Consider the following 8,825-nt stretch of genomic DNA (forward strand, 5'->3'; position numbering starts at 1 on the left):
AAATAAATAATGTGATTTAGTTAATTGGTGGATTTAGTTAAAGTTGTTATGTTGTTTAAATAAGTTGAAATAAATAATGTGATTTAGTTAATTGGTGGATTTAGTTAAAGTTGTTATGTTGTTTAAATAAGTTGAAATAAATAATGTGATTTAGTTAATTGGTGGATTTAGTTTTTTGAATTAAGTCAATACTAAACTAGTTAAAGTTATAAAGTTGTTTAAATAAGTTAAATTAAATAATGTGGTTTTGTTGATGCTATGGTCTAGGCTCTCGAAATGATGTTAGACGACTCCAGTCAGGCTTAGAAGGTATTGGATCGTCATGTCAAGCTGAGGCACTTGACGGTGTTCCGATTGCTGCTATGTCGGATCAAATAGCTAAACTTACAGCGGCACTAGCAGAGTCGGAGTGGAGAAGAGTAGCTGAACAAGAAAACATGAGTGAGACCGTTTAGCAAATCAAAGAACAAGTGATGAACCTCGCTCATCGACCTACTACTTCGGCTCCCGATGACACCGACGACGAGAGTGATGAGGATGATTATGTAGATCTCACTCCCTAGTTTAGATCTCTGGACATTTATGAACTTTTTGAAATTGTGAAACGAATTTTGAAAGACTTTATAATTCTTTAATTTATGATTTAGATACTTTTGAATGTTATTTTAAGTTTGTTGTTTTATGTTTTGTTTAGATTGTTTATAATTGTGTATGTTTGATTGGGTTGAATAGTGTAGAATTGAATTGAATTGCATTTGCAGGTGGGCAGCAGAAACTTGCAGCTGTTGCTGTCAAAAATATTGCAGAAAAAGCGACGGACAACGTGGTTTAGTCTATCGCTTTTTTAGGTTTTAATTTTTTTTAAAACCCAGAAAAGCGATGGACAGCGTGGTCTTGTCTGTCACTTTTCTGGGTTTTAATTTTTTTTTAAATCCAGAAAGGCGATAGACAACGTGGTTTAGTCCGTCGCTTTTCTGGAATTTTCAAAAATAAAATTTCCAGAAAAGCGACGGACTGCGTTGCCGTTTAGTAATAAAAAAAATGAAAATTAAAATAAAGCGACGGACTCCATCACTTTTGTTAAAAAATTCAAAAAAAAAAGTAAAAAAACGATGCAGTCCGTTGCTTTTTGAAAAGCGTCGAGTTAAAAAGCGACGGAGGTGACTGCGTCGCTTTTTCGTCGATTTTGCCCAAAAAAGCGACGCAGTCCGTCGCTTTTGGCCGTCATTTTTTGACAATTTTTTAGTAGTGCATCTTGAAGATGCTCCAAGTTTGGGAACAACGGATGGGAGGAATTTCAACGCAAAGAGGGTCAAAAGCTATGAAATTTTGGTCTACATCTGTCAAGATACGTCCCACAGAGCCAGAAACTCGAGTTAAAAGTTGTTCAACAGTTGTTTGGCATCAATGTAGGTTAGGCACTACTAAGTAGTTAGATCTGTCTTTAATTAATTGTAAAATACCTTGTGATTTGTTGGGAGTTTGCATGTATAAGCCTTCAGGCACGAAGATTGAGCTGACGAATGTGTGGATTATGATTGTTAAGGATGGAAGGTACTTAAACTTTTAATGTTGACCTTACAAATATTGTTGGGTGTTATCCTAGGGATGGTAACTTGTGGGTAGTTGGGTTATAAGTAGAAAAATGATAAGAAAAAAGTTGTCCTGGACTAGGTGATGGTTGATTCTTTCCAAGTTATGTAATATATGTGTGTGTTAACTATTTTTATAGTATTATTTGTATAATGCATGATTAGGGAGATCAAGGAATGAAATCGAAATGATAACTTGTTAATTTTTCTCATGCAGTAAAACTGTTTAATTTACTTGTGTTACAACTATGTCAATATTTCATTATGATGGTGATTGTGATTTTGTGTTGTGTGACCATAGGTTGGCTCGATTAACATATCTGGTACAAGTTGCTACATGATTGGCTCATGGTGCAGATTACTACATAATTGGCTCGGATACCACGAATGGTACATGTTTGATGGATCTCTTGTATGTTGGTTCCATAAGTGAATCATATTTACTTCTTCTTAAGTGTGATTGTTACATGTTGGTCCATAAGTGACCAGAATGGTTCTTGTGTAGACCAAAATCTCATTTTAAACATTGTACATGATATCTTAGGGATCCTTGGTATTCCGGGCTACTTGAAAGGTTTGTTGAATCAAGTATGGATGATTATTATGATTTTGAACATGTCTCGAGTGGTAATTGATGGGTAATTAAATGAGATAACTTTACACAAGTTTTGAATGTGAACTTTGCAATTAATTATCTATGTTTCATATGTGCAGGTGTGCAAATTCAAGTGTTGAACGTGATTAGTGAGAAAGGTCAACAAAAATGCTAAAGAAAGAAAAAGAACAAAAATATGCATCTGCTAAGCTATTGCCCACCTGCGCGGTGGTAACGCGCTCAAGTGCCCAGCGGCACACCCGCACGATGGTTTTTTAAAGTTGTTGCCTCGCCGCGCGCCAGTCACGCGCTTGGACTCCTTGCTACGCGCCTGCGCGGTGTGGAGGCATGTAATCATTAAAGGAAGGGTATTTTTGGAATTTCATAGGGAACCCTATGCTATATGATGTTAGATCTTTCCCCAAGGCCAGGGGATCAAAAAATGAGCAAAAAAGACACCAGATTGCGAGAAGAGAAGGGTGAATACGTGGTACTCTACTCGAATCCCAAACGAAAGTTGGGATTCAAAGTTTGATTGCTATGTCTTATTTTTCATCTTTGTTCTTAGTAAACTTATTCTCATCCATGGAGTAGATTCTTAAAGGGTATTTGACAAACATGTTGTATTGATGAATTTGTTGGGATTTTGATTTTCATTCTTATGCTTGAACTTGTTTTGGGAATTTGAATTAAATTGCCACCTTATTCATTATTTTATTTAATCGAAAGAGGAATATCTTGGTGAATATAGTTGCATAGTTTTGTTGGATTGAATAAATATATTTTCTCTAAAGTAATCAAAGGAGATTGTTGATAATTATTGATTAAATCTCAAGGAAAAATAGTTGAAGGACGTTACTTCCTTAAGAACAGTCATTAACATGTTTTTGCATATTAGAATCACTGGGGTATAATTGATTTATTCTTTAACTTGAGATTTACTCGGAAGAGAAATCTAAGGCTTAAGGATACTCTAATTAATGAGCTATCGAATTCGAGAGAATCGATAGAACTTTAGATATGATAAATGAATGTGGTCAAATCACAACTATCATTATACACTTGTTTCGTTTTGTACCGTATCTTTTATTATTGATATTTAACTTCATAGCTACTAATTGTTTTTAATTATCATTTAGTCTATAAAAGTGGTTCATAACCACAACCAACTCCTTTTTTATCACCTAAATAATAGTTAGCAAGATTTGATTGAATTATTATTTGTACCAATCCCTGTGGAGACGATCTTTATACTATACTATCTTTAACTAGCGAAGCGATAAACTTATAATGTGTTTGTGCTCGTCAGTNTTTTGTACCGTATCTTTTATTATTGATATTAAACTTCATAGTTACTAATTGTTTTTAATTATCATTTAGTCTATAAAAGTGGTTCATAACCATAACCAACTCCTTTTTTATCACTTAAATAATAGTTAGCAAGATTTGATTGAATTATTATTTGTACCAATCCCCGTGAAGACGATCTTTATACTATACTATCTTTCACTAGCGAAGCGATAAACTTATAATGTGTTTGTGCTCGTCAGTTATTTAGTCAGGATGTTGACCGAGAGTTTCACTTATTCACTAGCTTGTATGGTATTGACAGTCTAGGTGGTCTGGGACATACTAAATAAAAGAGATTTGAATCAATATGATTTAGTTAGAGTCTTGCAGATGGTTTACTAAATTAGTCAAGGGTCAGGTTATTGGAGTGAGAGCTTGAAGGAGAGTAGTAGATCGGTATCAAAGTAAGCAGTGTAATTGAATTCAGAAATGGAAACAATAGAGAAATTCTAATGTTGATAGAATAACTGGTTTGAAAAGTCTCTATGTGATAGAAGGATTAAAACATGACCTGATATGAGAGTGGAATGGACTAGACAGTGAATTTGATAGTAGAAGAAGGTGGAGTGACTTGAAATAGAGTGTATAAGTTTCAAGGTAGTATGACTAAGTAGTAAGGGTGGTGACCAAGGGATTAGTGTCCTAATTATATCTCCAAGTTTCAAGTTTTCTTGATTATTTACATGATAATATGTGATGGATTGAGGTCAACCGATTATGTCTATCGTTAGGTGTTGTTTGTACTGATATTACTCTTGTTATGCCACTTGACATAGACTGGTTGCAGGATTACTGATGTTTCTTAGGTGAAGACGAAGTTGATCACCCACAACTTATACCTCTCTTCCTTTATGGTGGGAGTTGTGTCTTATTAATTTTAAATCTTTTATTCTCTTAGAAGCTCTTGTACCTATTTACACTAGTTCCTTGGGAGGGTTCCGTGTATTTCTCAAAGGTACTATATTTCAATAAAGTTTAAGAGTATTTCTGCATTTAAATAGGGTGATCAGTTTATATTTGTTCACTTTCCCATTTCATGTTTTTGAATTGGGTATAAAGATTCTCCTATATAGCGTTACGTTAAAGTAGGTGGTCACACGGTCAGGTGGTTGGAACGTGACATACAAAGATTCCCTAATGAAGAGTGTGAGATGTTGGCTGTGATGGGTGTGAGAAAAGATAGATTAGGCGAAAAAAAATATATATATTAGGGAAATGTGATTAGATAAGCTATGACACATTTTCAACTTACTGAAGACATGACCCTATATGAGGGTATTAAGGTCAGCGATTAGAGTAGAAGGTTAGTAGATAGTCGAGTGTTGTTTAGTTTTTCTTATCAATATGATTACTATTAATACTCCCTACTTTCTTATTCTTCATTTTTATAATTACATGTGTTTTCCTTTGCATCGGTTATCGTATTATTTGTTGTTGCTATTATTTTTTTTTCATTATTTTTAATGATTTCTTCAGTACTATATTTTCTTTTCATACTTGATTTGTGATGCTTTTTTTTTAGTCGAGCGTCTTTCATAAACAATCTAATTACACTGAATAAATTTTTTTTTTGCTTCAAATATATCTTTGAACTATTAAAAAGGTCCAAACATGCTCTCTTACTAATAGTTCACTGGTATATTGGAACTTTTAATTGTTCAGTGATAATTCACATTAGATACAGTTGAACTGTTTGTATTATATGTCATGTGTAAAACGCATGTATCTGCATGTTTAATTTTATACAAATTTAAGTGTCTATTTGTGCACACTTGAAATTGGAGGCTATAAAATAAATTGAAAAACTCAACTTTTCGAAGCGGGCCAATTTTTTGTGCTCCACCTCTCTCTCTCCCTCTCTCTCTCTCTCTCTCTATATATATATATATATATATAAAAGAACAACAGATAAATGTAAATGCTACAACTGTGGCGAAGAAGGACACAAAAGTTACTAATGTAACAAGAAAAGAGTAAAAATATCAAAAATTGATAGACTAGAAATTGATTCATATTTGAAATCTGTAACATCAATAAAAAGTGATGACTTCTACGAAGAGTTATATGAAGAATATTCAACCAGTTCAGAAGAATCTGATTAAATGAATCAAGAAATACAAAAAGAAACGGACAATTCTATACAAATCATTGAGACTAAAGAAGATCAAAGGGGATATGCCCTAAAAGCAACATTCGATGGAGAATTATTAAAGAAAATCCAAGAATTACAACTTAATCTCAAATCGGGAGATAATATATTCGATAGAATGCAAAGAATATTTATATATATATATATATACACATATATATATGCGCACAGAAATTGTGAAGAGATAAGCCACTAATATCGTGGTGAAGATTAGATCTCATAAAATTATCAAAACTAGCGTTTCATATGTGTAAATTGAGGAGTGCACGTTAATGTATTATTATTAAAAGATAAATCAAATTTAAATATGTATGTATGTACTACATACAAACGTACTATGTACTTAATGAAATTTAGGGACAAGTTTAAGGGTTAAAATGGAACAAGGTTGAGTTGAAGTGCCAAAATGAAATTTAGGGACAAATTTAAAGATGTACATATGTGTTTGGCCAATATTAAACAATCATATGAAAATAACATCAGATTTTGCAACAAACTTAATAAAAAAAAATTATTCTACTTGTATTAATGCTAATGAACTTAAATAAAGATCTACAAATACATAGGTAAAAAGATAATAGTTATATATATAGAGAGAGAGAGATAATTATAAATGGCAAGGATAAAATTAGGGTTGTGTATCGGTCGGTTCAGTTCGGCTTTATATATTATCGGTTTTCAGTTTTTTAATACGTTAAACCAATAATATATTTTTTATCAGTTTATCGATTTTGGTCCTTAACGGTTTGATTTTCGGTTTAACCAATAATAAAATACTTATAAAATAAATATATGACTTCTCTAATAATTAAATTTGACGCGACAACACAATAATGTGACTTTACAAATGCTCATAAAATAGAAACAATTATAAAAAAACATGTAAAGGACCATACAAAGTGTAACACAAAGAGAAATTAAGAGGAATAAAGTTCTTACTTTAGATTTTGCCGTTTTGTATCATGTAAAGTTTTGAACTCAAAATCATTTTGAAGTGTGAATTGAAGGCTAAAAGGCAAAGACAATAACTAGTAACGTATTGAGATTAATATATAATATTTATGTACAAGTAAAAGTAGTAAATTACTAGTCTTAATGGGTTATCGGTTTACCCAATATTAAAAACCAATACCGAACCGATAACCAGATAATTTTTTTTTATAAAATCGTTAACTCAATAACCCAATAATAATAAACTAATAACATTTTTTTTATTCGATTTATCGATCGATTCGATTTTTGTACACCCTTAGATAAATAGACTTTGGGGAGGATACAAGGGGAAGAATGACTATATTTCAAAGTTAAGGGCAGAATTTATTTTTCAAGAATTTAAGTTATGATTGAAAAATTGAAAATGATTTTCATCCTATTTCAAAGAGTCCGGAATCAAAAGGGTAACAAAAATTTTCAAAAATTTCAAAAGGGCAACAAAATTATTTATTCAAACTAAAAGAGCAACAAATTTAAACACTGTCTAAATTAGGGTTTCCACCGCAAGGCGCGGATACTCATGCGACCTGTAAGGCGCAGGCAATTTTTAGCCTTGTAAGGCTCAACCGCCACGAGCCTTACAAGGCACAGGGACAACTGCGTTTTGCAGGCTTTTTTAAAAAACAAATAATTTTTTTTTTCGTTTTGTGAATTGAGTATATGTACTTCTCATTATTTGACTTTTTCCAGTAGTGATATAGTTCGTGAGATGGAACTTGAAATATATAAAAATTACCTACTATATAAGATAGCACTTCAATTTTAAAAATACTCAAGTCTAAAGAAAATGAACATCAAGAGGACCCTAGTGTTTAAACAAGTTGCTGTAATTGGTGGTTGAATCTTTTCCAATATATGAATAAACAAAAAAAATATATATATGTATGAATATTTTAATTAGTGATTGAATCTTTTTACCAAAATACGAATAAACAAAAATATAACTCATAATATCTCAAAAAGATTTGAAGCAACCTTAAACTCTACATTGTAAAATTTAACTCTTCCTAGTCGTCCCCTATTTATATTTTATGGATTCGAGTTAATTGGAAGCACGACCGCAAATAAAATCATAATTTTGTCGAGAAAATGGTCAAATACACCTTTAATCTATAATCGAATTTTCAACTACACACTTATATTTTACAATCATGGTATAAACAAAATTTCGTAATATCAAACCAAAGACTTATGTGAGCAAATACTACTACATTTTTTTCCATAAAAATAATGATAAGATTTTTATAGTTAACTAAACAATGTAGGGAAGATTATAATAAAAAATGGAAAATAGAAAGAGACCATGCAACTAAAAACCTAATTTCAAATTTCTTAATTACGTTAAAAAAAAAAAATGATTTTGTGAAATGAGACAGCTAGAGCACTATAGGAAGTGTTTATGCTTGTATGCATACTTAACTTCATCATCACAAGATGATCAAATGAGCTGAATGATAATTCGAGTCTCATTAATAGGAGAATGCATCATTCATGTTAGACTCGGATAAATTTGGAATGGAAAACTCAAACGATAGAGAATAGCTGCTTGGATAATACGCAGTGATATGTTTAAGTGCAACTACAGAAGCAATTGAATTTGTGGTGTATACTTAGTAGGGCTGGCAAGGGGACGGGGACGGGGACGGGGACTGGGGGATGGGACGAAGGGGGACGGGANTTGTTGCCCTTTTGACTCCGAACTCCTATTTCAAATATGCCTTTTCAATTTGTTGGCGGAGTTCATTTTCAATGGCTTTATTTCGTTCCAATATTATTATAAAATAGGTCCACTGGATCAAAGTTCTTCCAAATAAAAATAAAAATGAGTATCTTCTTTTTCCGATTCAGAAGCTGAAAGTAACAGAAGAAAAGAAAGAATAAAACATTATTTAATACAAAATGATATTTTAAAAAATTATGCTTCTTATACTCAGAGAGTGAAAGATGCTCTTTTTGCCACCTCAACAAAAAATTAGGGAGATAACTGTTCTATTTAAAAAAAATACAAGAAAAATAGCCCACCCTCTCTCCCCCCAAAGAAAAAAGCAAAAGAAAAAAAGACGTATTTCTAAATTTTCAGTTCGATCATAGTTTAGAGAATAACTTATACCCTTTGATCAATAATTTACAAGTGTCGACTAAGATT

The sequence above is a fragment of the Solanum stenotomum genome, chromosome 12 (assembly GCF_019186545.1).
Source record: "Solanum stenotomum isolate F172 chromosome 12, ASM1918654v1, whole genome shotgun sequence".
Classification (NCBI taxonomy): Eukaryota; Viridiplantae; Streptophyta; class Magnoliopsida; order Solanales; family Solanaceae; genus Solanum; species Solanum stenotomum.